Genomic DNA, 15,364 nt, shown 5'->3' with positions numbered 1-15,364 from the left:
AAACAAGTAACTCAGTAAAGTCTACCTGTATACTTTGGAAAGGTCAAAGCCCTGGCTCCCGTCCCCCTCTAGATGGGTTACAGAAGACCTTTTTATTTACCTTTTGACATATAGTACATCCTCTGCATGTGTGCTTCCCTAAAGTGTATATTCCTACACAGACATGCTTTCTTAGAACAACATCACACATTGCTTGCACCTCCCAATGACTCTTTTGATGTAAAACAGTTAATATTTGCCTCGTTATCACTTTATTCAGCATTTCTCTCCCATCAGGGAGTATCCATTTTCCTTCAGACTTCATGGCTCCTGATTCCTTAAAAAAAAATCTTTCTTTTAAAACTTTTTAGTTCTTTCTTAATTTTCAACAATTCCCTGGATGCACATACACTACTGACTGCTTCTCATTGCACAGCTGTGGGTTAACTTAAAGGAAAAGTTGATGTCTGCATGCATGGCCCATATTTAGAAATTCTTTTGGTTACCATCATGCCTCATGAGGATGAAGGTAAAGAGATGCTGAGCCCAGGGCTCCAGCCAGCCCTAAGGGCTCAGCAGTGCAGACAGAGTGGCAAGTCACTGCTTCAGCTTTAGCACTGCAGGATTTTCTTTTTTGTGTGTATGTGCTTGGCAGTAGAGTAGGATCTTCCACCATCCTCTGGATAGTTTCTTGAAAACATTCCCTGCAGTCCAGTATGCCATATGCATACAATAAATATATACACACAACACATCTCCTTTGGAAAATTAATGTATTCTGTGTTGGGTCTGTCTGGGATGGTGTCCTGGTTTCAGTTAGGACGGAGTTAATATTCCTCCTAGTAGCTGGTAGGGTGCTATGTTTTGGCTTAGGTGCTGGTAATATGCTGATGGTTTAATTGTTGCAGAACAGTGTTTACACCAAGCCAAAGATGTTTCAACTTCTTGCTCTGTCCTGACAACAGGCAGGCTGGGGTGCAGCAAGAGCTGGGAGGGGACAGACCCAGGACAGGTGACCCAAACTAGCCAAAGGGGTATTCCATACCATCTGATGTCATGCTAAACAATATATAGGGGTGGCTAGCCGGGGTGGGGGGGCTGGACTGCTCGGGGTTAGGCTGGGCATCGGTCAGCGGGTGGTGAGCAATTGCATTGTGCATCACTTGTTTCGTACACATTATTATTGTTACTATTATCATCATTATTAATTTTATTATTATTGTTATTATTATTTTCCTGTCTTAATAAACTGTCTTTATCTCAACTCACGGGCTTCACTTTCCCGTTTCTCTCTCCCATCCCAGAGAGGAAGGGGGAGGGTGAGGCTGTGTGGTGTTTAGCTGCCGACGGGGTTAAACCTCAACAGATGGAGTCACGTTTCCATGCAGCAGCCCACACAGTGCTGTGCTCTGCACTCGTAGCTGGAACAGCACTGGTATCACTCCAGTGTTGTGTCTATTGCTGCACAGTGCTGGCACAGCATCAGGACTCCTTCCAAGCCCCCAAGAGCCAGCAGGCTGGGGGTGGGCAAGTGATGGGGAGGGGATATCGCCAGGGCAGCTGACCTAACCCAACCAAAGGGATGTTCCATAACACCTGATGTCACACAGCAAAAAAAAGGGGGGGCTCTCGTGGGGGAGGGGGCTGTCCTCCTGAACAACCACTATGCGTTTTGAGGCCCTGCTTCCCAGGATGTGGCCAAACATCGCTCATTGACGGGAAGTAGAGATTTTTTTTTTTTTTCCCTTCTCTCTGTGCTTCCATACGACCTTATTGTTTCTTTTGCTTCTTTTTCTCCCTGTTATAAATGAGGTCTCAACTCATTCTGAATTTTGTAATATTTATAAAACAAATATTTCTATTAGGTATAAAAGGCAAGTAAACAGCGCTGGGTGTGCGGGGAGTCTACGCTCCACCAACACGCACACACAAACATCAAACATTCTAAATATACAGAACATTGCTTTGCATACTAAATGCAAGTATGCCTATACATATTCACGATCAGGAAAGGTAACAAACAATCCTTTAAGTTCCATAACTTAACAGTCTCCATTTTCCATTCCTTTTCTTGATTACATACAAGCCTGGGTCAAAAGGCACATCCAGGTCAACAGAGGGCGTAACAGCAAAGACCTTCGATGGCTGTAGCAGCAGAGGGGCCGATGGCATAGCAGTCGGATCAGTAAAGGAGCCTGCAGCTCCCTCACTATCTGGCAAACCACACGTTTGTGACTGTGGTCCCACATGGCTCTTTAAGGCCTCAGAGACTGCTCGCCAGGTGCCGAGCAATCCCACTGCAACCTTGTCATTTTTAGTTGCAGAGTCCCACACCTTCACCTCAATTTGTTCCCATATTTCAGGCTCATAAACTGTCTGATTGTTAATAAGGACAATAAGCTGTAAGGTTACCAGGACACTCTTTGTTTCTAAGGATGTATGATTCCCCATAATGCGCAGATGCTTACCAGTGAGAGGCAGTTGTGTGCGCAGGTCCGCTTCTCTCAGCTCGAGCTTCTCTCCAGCTCCAGTTTGGGTCACCTGTCGTGGGTCTGTCCCCTCCCAGCTCTTACTGCACCCCCAGCCTGCCTGTTGGCAGGACAGAGCGAAAGGCTGAGATGTCCTTGGCTTGGTATAAGCACTGCTCTGCAACAATTAAAACATCAGGGTGTTATCAGCACTCTTCTCATCCTAAGCCAAAACATAGCACCCTACCAGCTACTAGGAAGAAAATAAACTCTGTCCTAACAGAAACCAGGACATCTATCCACCCCTTATTCCATACCATTTATGTCATGCTCAGGTTACACTCTTTTCCATACATTCTAATTAGTCACCTATAGTAGTCATGGTAGTGATAACATACAGTATTATATAGCAATTAACATGGTACAATTCAGTTCATGGGCTATTCTCACCCAGTATTAAATCTCCTTGAGGTACACACCGGACCTCTCCGTTCTTTTGCATCACCCACCAAGTGTATCCAGGTCCCTGAGCAAAAACAATTCCACGAATAGGTTTGCATTTTTCTGAGGCAGGAGTAGCCCAGACTGTTTTACCCAGCATATTTCTTACATGCACTACAGGAACTTTATCCCCTTCTACAGTACGTGACAGGTTTGATTGGGCAGGTCCAGCTCGGTTGGCCGATCCCCTAGTATTGACTAACCAGGTGGCCTTTGCCAAATGCGTATCCCAGTTTTTGAATGTCCCAGCGCCCATTGCTTTCAATGTAGTCTTTAACAGTCCGTTGTATCGTTCAACTTTCCCGGAGGCTGGTGCATGATAGGGGATGTGATACACCCACTCAATACCATGTTCTTTGGCCCAAGTGTCTATAAGGTTGTTTCGGAAATGAGTCCCATTGTCTGACTCTATTCTTTCTGGGGTGCCATGTCGCCATAGGACTTGCTTTTCAAGGCCCAGGATAGTGTTCCGGGCGGTGGCATGGGGCACAGGATATGTTTCCAGCCATCCGGTGGTTGCTTCCACCATTGTAAGTACATGGCGCTTGCCATTGCGAGTTTGAGGGAGTGTGATGTAATCAATCTGCCAGGCCTTTCCATATTTATATTTCAGCCATCGTCCTCCATACCAAAGAGGCTTTGACCGTTTGGCTTGCTTGATTGCAGCACATGTTTCACAGTCATGAATAACCTGTGCTATAGCGTCCATGGTCAGGTCCACCCCTCGATCACGAGCCCATCTGTATGTTGCATCTCTACCTTGATGGCCTGAGGTGTCATGGGCCCATCGGGCTATAAATAATTCACCTTTATGCTGCCAATCCAGGTCCACCTGAGCCACTTCAATCTTAGCAGCCTGATCCACCTGCTGGTTGTTTTGATGTTCTTCAGTAGCCTGATTCTTGGGCACATGAGCATCTATGTGACATACTTTCACAGCCAGGTTCTCTACCCGAGCAGCAATATCTTGCCACAATGCAGCAGCCCAGATGGGTTTGCCCCTATGCCGCCAGTTGTTTTGCTTCCATTGCTGTAACCATCCCCACAGGGCATTTGCTACCATCCATGAATCAGTGTAGAGATAGAGAACTGGCCATTTTTCTCATTCAGCAATGTCTAAAGCCATCTGAATGGCTTTCACTTCTGCAAACTGACTCGAGTCACCTTCTCCCTCAGCAGCTTCTGCAACTCGTGGTGTAGGACTCCATACAGCAGCCTTCCATCTCCGATGCTTCCCCACAATACGACAGGACCCATCAGTGAACAGGGCATATTTCTTTTCATTCTCTGGTAACTGGTTGTACAGTGGGGCTTCTTCAGCACGACCCACCTCCTCCTCTGATGATATCCCAAAGTATTTGCCTTCTGGCCAGTCCATAATCACTTCCAAGATTGCTGGGCGACTGGGGTTTCCTATTCGAGCCCGCTGAGTAATCAGTGCAACCCACTTGCTCCAGGTAGCATCAGTTGCATGATGCGTAGAAGAGACCCTTCCCTTGAACATCCAGCCTAGTACCGGCAATCGGGGTGCTAGGAGGAGCTGCGCTTCAGTACCAACCACCTCCGAAGCAGATCGAACTCCTTCATATGCTGCCAAAATCTCCTTTTCAGTTGGAGTATAGCGGGCCTCAGACCCTCTGTATCCCCGGCTCCAAAACCCCAGGGGCCGACCTCGAGTTTCCCCAGGTTCTTTCTGCCAGAGGCTCCAGGTGGGGCTGTTCTCCCCGGCTGCAGTGTAGAGCACATTCTTTACATCTGGTCCTGTTCGAACTGGCCCAAGGGCTACTGCATGGACTATTTCCTGCTTGATTTGTTCAAAGGCTTGTCGTTGCTCAGGGCCCCATTCAAATTCATTCTTCTTACGGGTTACTTGGTAGAGCGGGTTTACAATCAGACTGTAATTTGGGATGTGCATTCTCTAAAACCCCACAACACCTAGGAAAGTCTGTGTTTCTTTTTTGTTAGTTGGTGGAGACATAGCTGTTATTTTGTTGATCACATCCATTGGGATTTGACGACGTCCATCTTGCCATTTTATTCCTAAAAACTGGATCTCTCGTGCAGGTCCTTTGACTTTATTTTGTTTTATGGCAAAACCGGCTTTCAGAAGGATTTGGACTATTTTCTTCCCTTTCTCGAAAACTCCCCCTGCTGTGTCACCCCACACAATAATGTCATCGATGTACTGCAGGTGTTCAGGAGCTTCCCCCTGTTCCAGCGCAGACTGGATCAGTCCATGGCAAATGGTAGGGCTGTGTTTCCACCCCTGGGGCAGCCGATTCCAAGTATATTGGACTCCCCTCCAAGTGAAGGCAAATTGTGGCCTGCACTCTGCTGCTAGAGGGATGGAGAAAAATGCATTAGCGATATCAGTTGTGGTGTACCACTTGGCTGCCTTCGATTCAAGTTCGTACTGAAGTTCCAGCATGTCCGGCACTGCAGCACTCAGTGGTGGCGTCACTTCGTTCAGGCCACGATAGTCCACTGTTAGTCTCCACTCGCCATTAGACTTTCGCACTGGCCATATGGGACTATTGAAAGGTGAATGAGTCTTGCTGATCACTCCTTGGCTCTCCAGTTGACGAATTAGCTTATGGATGGGAATCAGGGAGTCTCGGTTAGTGCGATATTGCCGCCGGTGCACAGTTGTGGTAGTGATTGGCACTTGCTGTTCTTTGACCCTCAGCAACCCCACAACAGAGGGGTCCTCTGAGAGACCAGGCAAGATAGATAATCGTTTAATGCCCTCTGTCTCTAAGGCAGCTATATCAAAAGCCCACCGGAACCCTTTTGGGTCCTTGCAATATCCTCTTCTAAGATAGTCTATGCCAAGGATACATGGAGCATCTGGGCCAGTCACAATGCGGTGCTTTTTCCACTCATTCCCAGTCAGACTCACTTCAGCCTCCAATACAGTCAACTGCTGAGATCCCCCTGTCACTCCACAAATACAGATGGGCTCTGGCCCTTTATAGCTCGATGGCATTACAGTACATTGTGCACCGGTGTCTACTAAAGCCTTATACTTCTGTGCGTCTGACGTGCCAGGCCATCGAATCCACACAGTCCAATAAACTCGATTGTCCCTTTCCTCCCCCTGGCTGGAGGCAGGGCCTCCCTAATCCTGGTCAGAATCTTCTTCGTTTCTGTGTTTGAAGGACTGTCTGCTGGAAGTTGGAGCAGCAAACTTTTCAGAGAATCCCTTTTTCTTGATTGTTTTCTTTTGCAACTCACGTACCCGTGTCTCTAGGGTCGCGGTAGATTTTCCATCCCATTTTCTCATGTCCTCTCCATGGTCTCGTAAGTAAAACCACAGGGTGGCACGGGGTGAGTACCCACCATATCGTCTTCCTTGTGTAGATAAACGCCTACCCCTGATAGCTGAGACACTGCTTTGTACAGGTGCGGGAGAATAATCTCTCTTCAAGTTGGTGAAACTTTTCAGAAAGTTTCTCCCAAGTGTTCTCTTTTGGTCGGTGGACACTGGTTGGTTCAGGCGGGGAAGAAGATAGATTCTCTTTAAGTTGGTGGAACTCTTCAGAAAGTTTCTCCACAGCTGAGACGCAGGCCTGTAAGGAAGAGGAGAGACTTTCTTCGTACTGCCGGAGTTGTTTAGCCACTTCATCCACTGTGGGTTCCTCATCCTCTTTCCAGGCCATTATTGCCAATGAGCTGGCATATGATGAAGGTGCACTCCGTACAAACTTCCGCCACATGGGTCATGTACACCTGACTTCATCTGGATCTCTGGATGTTTGTCTGAGGTCTGGGTCCTCATAAATCATTTCCTGTATGGCTAATTCCCTCAGGTACTGGATTCCCTTCTCCATAGTGGTCCACTTGCCTGGTAGACATAAAAGTTCTTCCTTGAAGGGATACCTTTCCCTCACAGCTGAGAGGAGACGCCTCCAGAGGCTGTGAGATTGTGTTCCATCTGCAATTGCTTTGTCAATGCCTGCGTCTCTAGCAAGGGATCCCAGTCGCTTGGCTTCCCTGCCGTCTAATTCCACACAATTGGCTCTGGTGTCCCAGCATCGGAGCAGCCAGGTGACAAGCTGCTCACCTATACAGCGACCAAAATCTTTTCGCACATCTCGTAACTCACGCTCGTTTAGGCTTCGGGTAGTTACTGTTGATTTTTCGGCATCCTCATCTTCCTCCTCCTGAATCCTTGATGGCCCAGCGTCGTCGTCGTCTCCATTGTCTCTATACCTAGATTTGGCAGAAGACTCTCTGCGTTCTAAACGACCTGAATCTCTATACCATTTTTTCACCTTCTCTGCAGGGGCAGCTTGCACTGCTACTGCTCGTTTCTCTGACTTTGTTACAGGGTCTGCCACAGAGGTTGGAATACCCTCTGCAGGGTCAACTTGCACTGCTACAGCTCGTTTCTCTGACCTTGTTACAGGGTCTGCCACAGGGGTTGGAATACCCTCTGCAGGGTCAACTTGCACTGCTACAGCTCTTTTCTCTGACCCAGCCACAGGAGCTGGAGCGGCTGCAGGAACTGGAGTTGGAGCAGTTGCAGGAGCTGGGACTGGAGTAGCGGCAGGAGCTGGAACTGGAGCAGCTGCAGGAGCTGGAACTGGAGCGGCTGCAGGAGCTGGAACTGGAGCGGCTGCAGAGTCCACCGTAGGGGTCACAGTGGCCGTTGGATCTGTCACAGGACTTGGAGTGGCCGCAGGGTCTGTCACTAAGTTGATAGCAGTATCAATGGCAGCTCGATAAGCATGAGCCAGGCCCCAGCATGTTACAATGATTTGTGTAACTTTGGAACTGCCAGAATCATGACACCTTTTTTTCAAGCATTCTGCCAGTTTTTGAGGATTTTGCAGTTGTTCAGGGGTGAATTTCCAAAACACTGGGGGTGCCAACTGCTCTAGATGCCTGCCCATATCCTCCCATACTCCCTGCCACCCACAACTATACTGCCTCCGGGCAGATCTCTGGATGAGCTTCCTACATAGCTGTTTAACTTTAAGCAGAATCTGAAGTGCATTCAGGAGGCAGAACAACAAGACTATGCTGGTCTGAGTATCCCAAGAATATTCAGTATCTTGGAGAGCTATTGTAACAAGCTCGGAGGATAAGAGGGTGGTGAAGGAGGAAGGCAGAGTGATCCAGGAGGATACAGGGGTGGTGAAGGAGAAAGGGAGAGTAATCAAGTAAGAAAAAATATCTTCCCCTTTCCCCTCCACAGATTGACTCCCTAATGGAAAAAAACAATAGGTATAATTGCTAATAGTTTCCAAGATACAGTTTCCAAAATACAGAGTCGACGATGTTACTGAGTACAAATACCAAGTTAGAGTCATGACCAGATATCTCATCGTCTCATAAGCCACTGTTACAACACTCAGTACCATAATGATCTGAAACCAGGGCCCGGAGAGGATAAACAACATGACAGAGAGCAAATACGGAAAATAATGTACTATAATACTCAATTTGGAAAACAGGCGCAGCAGAGTTGAGATTAAAGCAATCAGCATTATGACAAGTGACTATTAAGCAGGTCTAATACTTACACCAATTTTAGTTTAACACACTGTGGTCAGATCTGCCGTTATCTCAACCTTTCGAGCCCCACGTTGGGCGCCAAAAAGACTGTCGTGGTTTAACCCGGCCGGCAGCTAAACACCACACAGACGTTCGCTCACCCTCCCCCTCCCTCTCTGGGATGGGGGAGAGAAATGGAAAGTGAAGCCCATGAGTTGAGATAAAGACAGTTTAATAAGACAGGAAAATAATAATAACAAAATAATAATAACAACAATAATAATAACAACAATAATAATAATAATACAATGGTGATAATAGGAAAATAATAATAATATGTACAAACAAGTGATGCACAATGCAATTGCTCACCACCCGCTGACCGATGCCCAGCCTAACCGAGCAGTCCGGCCCCCTCCCCCCGGCTAGCCACCCCTATATATTGTTTAGCATGACATCAGATGGTATGGAATACCCCTTTGGCTAGTTTGGGTCACCTGTCCTGGGTCTGTCCCCTCCCAGCTCTTACTGCACCCCCAGCCTGCCTGTTGGCAGGACAGAGCAAAAGGCTGAGATGTCGTTGGCTTGGTATAAGCACTGCTCTGCAACAATTAAAACATCGGGGTGTTATCAGCACTCTTCTCATCCTAAGCCAAAACACAGCATTCCACCAGCTACTAGGAAGAAAATTAATTCTGTTCTAACTGAAACCAGGACAATGAGGCGATCAAAGTGCCTGTTCCCGTCCTGGTCTCCATTCTGCCACCCTGTTCATCTTCACTTCTTTTTCCTGCTTCTTTATTGATGTAACTTCATCGTGCTGCCCTTTTTTTTTTTTTTATCTTTTTCTTCTTTTTTGAGGGCAGGCTCCCCTCTTATACACTTCTCTCCACAGCAGTTCTTTTCAAAACAACTTTTCATTGGTCAAACAACTTTGAATGTAACAACAACAGCAAACACCCAGAAACATCCATGCCTTATCGGCTGGAGAACAAGAGAACCAGCTGCAGAACAAGAAACCCCAGACTGCATGGAGTCTCCTGAATCACCCTTCTTTGTTCCCTCTAAACTCTTTTATATTCCTGATGGCCTCGTCGTTTAGAGTCTAATGTTATCTCAACCACGGGGCTTTCCAACCCCCATGGCCACATTCCCAAATCTCCCCCTTCTTTATTAATATCAACCATTTTCTCGACATGAATTACCACTCCATATATAACAATCCCTCCTCTTCTCTTGAATATCATTAATTCGTGTCTTGTTATCAAATTTGGCAAAGGCCAATTGAACCACAAGAGAATGCTTTCACAATATTCTCTGCAAGATTTATAAACAAGTTTTTAGCAATGGTTGGAATCCCATATCTAGAATATTTCACCCAACTCATTGTTCCACAAGATGTACAATAATCATCACCAGCAGCATCACATACATCAAATTCGATTGATTAAAGTAGATAACCAATCATCTAGGTATATTTCCCACCTATTATTTTGATTGCTACAATTAGCATCCAACAGGGGTAGCTATGCCCTGATATACTTCAAGTTCCTGTTATGGGTCCCTTTTCACCTGACCCATCCTGGAAGCTTCAAATAAGTTTCAAATCCCTGGAGCCCTCAAAGAGGCTCAGAATCCCTGGAATCCTCCCTCCGAGAGGTTCCGAATCCCTGGCCGTATCCCTGGAAGCTTCAAATAAGTTTCGAATCCCTGGAACCCTTAAAGAGGTTCCGAATCCCTGGCTATGCCTGTGTCTAGAGATGTCTTGCAAGTGGTTAAACCACCCACGAATTCTTAGCTTCGGAACTAAATTCCGTCTCAGCCACACCCCCACACAGTCACACAACCGAATCCACCCAACCGAACGGTATCTTTGTTCGGGTCTTCGTGCAGAATTACAGGTCACAAAATAAGAGCTCTTGGTTCTTTACTTGCCTCTTATGTTCGATGAGGCCATCAGGAATATAAAAGAGCTTAGAGGGAACAAAGAAGGGTGATTCAGGAGACTCCATGCAGTCTCTGGGTTTCTTGTTCTCCAGCCACTAAGGCATGGAAGTTGTTGGGTGTTTGCTGTTGTTGTTATATTCAGAGTTGTTTGACCAATGAAAAGTTGTTTTGAAAAGAACTGCTGTGGGGAGAAGGGTATAAGAGGGGAGCCTGCCCTCAAGATAAAATAAGGCAACACGATGAAGTTACATCAATAAAGAAGCAGGAAAAAGAAGTGAAGAGGAACAGGGTGGCAGAACGGAGACCAGGACGGGAACAGGCACTTTGATCGCCTCATGAAGACAGGTTCGGCCAAACTCAGCAAACTGCTCAGAGAAGCTCGTACAGAAAGTCGCTGGAAATGGGTGCACTGGAGCTGCAAAGAAGCTCAAGCTGAGAGAAGCAGACCTGTGCACACAGCTGCCTCTCGCTGGTAAGCAGCTGTGCATTATGGGGAATCATACGTCCTTAGGAACAAAGACTGTCCTGATAACCTTACAGCTTATTCTCCTTATTAACAATCAGACAGTTTATAAGCCTCAAGACCTCTTATTATTTATGACACTCAAGACCTCTTATTCTTCTATCCTTTTTGAAGATGGTATACATTAACGTGGCCACAGAAATTGGGGAGAGGGCTTCTAACCACTTCTATATGAAGTGGGACGATTAGTAGATGGAGCGGGAGTACAGGTGGTGTTTTCCTCCATCCCTACAGTGACAGGGAAGGGTACTGAGAGGACACGGAAAACCCACCTGATAAACACATGGCTCAGAGGCTGGTGCCAACACAGAAATTTTGTGTTTTTTTGACAATGGGGCACTTTACTCAGCACCTGGCCTGCTAACTGCAGATGGGTCCCACCTGTCTCTAAGGGGAAAACAGAAAGTAGCACATGAGCTGGTGGGCCTCATTGAGAGGGCTTTAAACTAGATAAGAAGGGGGATGGGAGTGAAATAAAGCTTGTTGGAGGTGTGCCAGGGGGAACAATGGCAAGGCTGGGAAAGAAGGCAATGACCCAGCTGAAGTGCATCTACACTAATGCATGCAGCATGGGTAACAAATAGGAGGAGCTGGAAGCCATTGTGCAGCAGGCAGGCAGGCAGGCTATGATTTGGTTGCCATCATGGAGATGTGGTGGGACCACTCCCATGACTGGAGTGCTGCAAAATCTGGCTATAGGCTCTTCAGAAGGGACAGGCAGCACAGAAGGGGTGGTGGTGTGGCTCTCTATATTAGAGAGTGTTTTGATGTTGTGGAACTTGAGGCTGGGAATGATAAGGTTGAGTCCCTATGGGTTAGGATCAGTGGGAAGGCCAACAAGGCAAGCATCCTGGTGGGGGTCTGTTACAGACTGCTGAACCAGGATGAAGAGACAGATGAGGCGTTCTACAAGCAGCTGGCAGAAGTTGTGCAATTGTCAGTGCTTGTTCTCATGGGAGACTTCAACTTCCCAGACATATCCTAGAAATGCAACACAGCTCAAAGGAAACAGTCTAGGAGGTTTCTGGAGAGCATGGAAGATAGCTTCCTGATGCAGCTGGTTAGTGAGCCTACCAGGGGAGGTGCCCTGCTAGACCTTCTCTTCACAGAGAACTGGTGGGAGATGTGGTGGTTGGGAGCTGTCTTGGGCAGAGTGACCACAAAATGGTAGAGTTCTCTATTCTTGGTGAAGTCAGGAGGGTGATCAGTAAAACTGCTGTCTTGGACTTCCGGAGGGCAGGCTTTGAGCTGTTCAGGACACTGGCTGGCAGAGTCCCTTGGGAGGCAGTCCTGAAGGGCAGAGGAGTTCAGGAAGGTTGGGAACCTTTGGGAACCAACCTTTGGGAAGGTTGTTGAAGGGATCAGGGGTGCAGGTAGTGTTCTCCTCTGTCCTCCCGCTGGGTGACTGGGATCCAGAAAGAAGGAGAACAGGACAGGTAAATGACTGGGTGAGGTGGTGGTGTCTGGACCAAGGATTTGGGTATTTTGATCTTGGGCAGCCCTTTGAGAAGCTGGGTATGTGGGCTGCTGACCAACTTCAACTCAGCAAGTGGGGCACAAGTGTGTTGGGGAGCAAGCTCTCTGGGCTAATTACCAGGGCTTTAAACTAGGTTTGACAGGGGAAAGGAGGGGAGCTAAAAGTGACAGAGAAGGTCTCGGTGAAGTTGTCACTGCTGTTGTTGATGAAGATAGTAGGGATAAACTTCTGAGTTATCCCATAGGATCGTCTGAGGGCTCCTCAGAGAAGGTAATGATCCCAATACCCTGTCTGGAATTTTTTTCTTCTTGCATCCCTCCAGGGGTAACTGTGCCTGCAGTTTCCCTAAAATGCCTGCATACCAATGCATGGAGCATGGGAAATAAACAGGATGAGCTCAAGATCTGTGTACAATTGTGGGGTCACTATCTCATTGCAATCACAGAGATGTGGTGGGACAGTTTGCATGACTGGAACATTGTCATGGAGGGCTATGTCCTTTTTAGGAAAGAAAGGCTGAGGAAGTGAGGGGGTGGGGTTGCCCTTTATGTGAGGGAGCAATTAGAGTGTACCCAGCTCCACCTGGGGGAGGGTGAAGGACAAGTGGAGAGCTTGTGGGTGAGAATTAAGGGGTGGGCAGGTAGGGGGGACACTGTTGTGGGGGTGTACTACAGGTCACCAGATCTAGAGGAGGAGGTTGACGAGGCCTTCTACAAGCAGCTGGAAGTAGCCTCATGATCCCAGGTGCTGGTTCTCATGGGGGACTTGAATTATCCAGACATCTGTTGGGTAAGCAACTCGGCCAGGCATGTGGGCACACACAGTCCAAACAGTTCCTACAATGTGTTGAAGACAATTTTCTGACACAGGTGGTGGAGGAGCCGACGAGGCAGGAGGTGCTCCTGGACCTTGTTCTTACCAACAGGGATGGGCTTGTTAGGGATGTGAAGGTTGGGGGCAGCTTGGGATGCAGCAACCATGAGATGGTGGAGTTCAAGATGGAACTAGGCAAAGGAAGTAAGGCTAAAAGCAGGATTGCTACCCTGGACTTTCAAAGAGCCAACCTCGACCTCTTCCGGGACCTGCTTGGGAGTACCTCATGGGATGAGATGCTAGAAGGCAAGCATGATTGTGAGAGCTGGGCTACATTTAAACAGCACTTCTTCCATGCTCAGGATTGGTGCATCCCGAAGAGTAGGAAGTCGGGGAAGGGGGGCAGGAAACCTGTGTGGATGAGCAAGGAGCTCATCAATAAGATCAAAAGGAAGAGGAAGGTCTATGAAATGTGGAAGAAGGGCTTGTCCTCTTGGGGGGAGTATAGGAGTGTTGTCAGGGCCTGCAGGGACGTGACAAGGAAGGCTAAAGCCCACCTCGAGATGAGGCTTACAAAAGAGATAAAAGATTATAAGAAGGGGTTTTTAAGTATGTAAACAGTAAAAGGAAGACTAGGGATAATGTGGGTCCCTTGCTGAACAAGGGGGGTGTCCTGGTAACGGGAGATGCTGAGAAGGCGGAGATACTGAATGCTTTCTTTGCTTCAAAGAGTACCCTCCGGGACTCCTACACCCTGGAGGGAGGAGAGAGTCTGGGAAGTGAAGATCTCCCCCCTTGTTGACAAGGGAGTAGTCTGTGAGCGTCTGAGTGGGATCAACAAACGCAAATCCATGGGTCCTGATGGGATGCATCCACGTGTGCTAAGGGAGTTGTCAGAGGTGGATGTCATCTACCTTGACTTCAGTAAGGCTTTTGATACTGTCTCCAATGACATTCTGCTAGCAAAGCTGAGAAAGTGTGGGATAGAGGAGTGGACAGTAAGGTGGGTTGAGAACCAGCTGACTGACCGAGCTCAGAGGGTGGTGATCGGCGGTGCGGAGTCTGGATGGAGACCTGTGACTAGCAGTGTTCCCCAGGGGTCGGTGCTGGGTCCGGTCTTGTTCAACATCTTCATCAACGACCTTGATGAGGGAATAGTGTCTGCCCTCAGCAAGTACGCCGATGACACAAAGCTGGGAGGAGTGGCTGACATGCCAGAAGGCTGCGCTGTCATTCAGCGAGACCTGGACCGGCTGGAGAGACAGGCAGGAAGAAACCAAATGAGGTTTAATAAGAGCAAGTGTAGAGTCCTGCACCTGGGAAGGAACAACCTGAAGTATCAGTACAGGCTGGGGGATGACCTGCTGGAGAGGAGCTCCGAGGAGAAGGACGTCCTGGTGGATGACAGGTTGACCATGAGCCAGCAGTGTGCCCTTGTGGCCAAGAGGGCTAATGGGATCCTGGTGTGCATTAAAAGGAGTGTGGCCAGCAGGTCGAAGGAGGTGATCCTCCCCCTCTACTCTGCCCTGGTCAGGCCTCACCTGGAGTACTGTGTCCAGTTCTGGGCTCCCCGGTACAAGAAAGATGGGGATCTCCTGGAAAGAGTCCGGCGGAGGGCCACAAGAATGATACGGGGCCTGGAGCATCTTCCCTATGAAGAAAGGCTTGAGAGATCTGGGTCTGTTCAGCCTGGAGAAGAGAAGACTGAGAGGGGATCTCATCAATGTGTATAAATACCTGAGGTGTGGGGGACAGAGGGATTTGGTCAACATCTTTTCAGTGGTTTGTGGAGACAAGACAAGGAGTAGTGGTCACAAGATGGAGCATAGGAAGTTCCGCACTGACATGTGAAAGAACCTCTTCACAGTGAGGGTGACGGAGCATTGGAACAGGCTGCCCAGGGAGGTTGTGGAGTCTCCTTCTCTGGAGATATTCAAGGCCTGTCTGGACGCCTACCTGGGCATCCTGCTCTGAGGAACCTGCTTTGGCAGGTGGACTGGACCCGATGATCTTTCGAGGTCCTTTCCAACCCCTTCAGTTCTGTGATTCTGTGAAGGCTGGGCACTCTCCATGAAGGAAATCTTAATGGCTCAGGAGCAGTCTGTCCCCACATGCCCAATGACAAGCCCGTGCGGAAGAAGACCGGCCTGGCTGAAC

The 15,364-nt window shown here is 48.1% G+C and overlaps 1 pseudogene across 1 annotated transcript in view; it reads left to right on the top strand.

Annotated features, from left to right (window-relative positions):
- Window positions 1-13,132, top strand: part of LOC311220835 — a 138,936-nt pseudogene extending 125,804 nt beyond the window's left edge. Inside the window, exon 6 of the transcript in view lies at window positions 13,069-13,132. The product of the transcript in view is annotated as an uncharacterized misc_RNA (transcript). The remainder of the gene's footprint in view (window positions 1-13,068) is intronic.
- The last annotated feature ends 2,232 nt before the right edge of the window (window positions 13,133-15,364 follow it).

Source organism: Netta rufina (genome assembly GCF_964035555.1).
Source record: "Netta rufina genome assembly, chromosome: W".
NCBI classification, from domain to species: Eukaryota; Metazoa; Chordata; class Aves; order Anseriformes; family Anatidae; genus Netta; species Netta rufina.
This window is presented reverse-complemented; position numbering and strand designations above follow the sequence as displayed.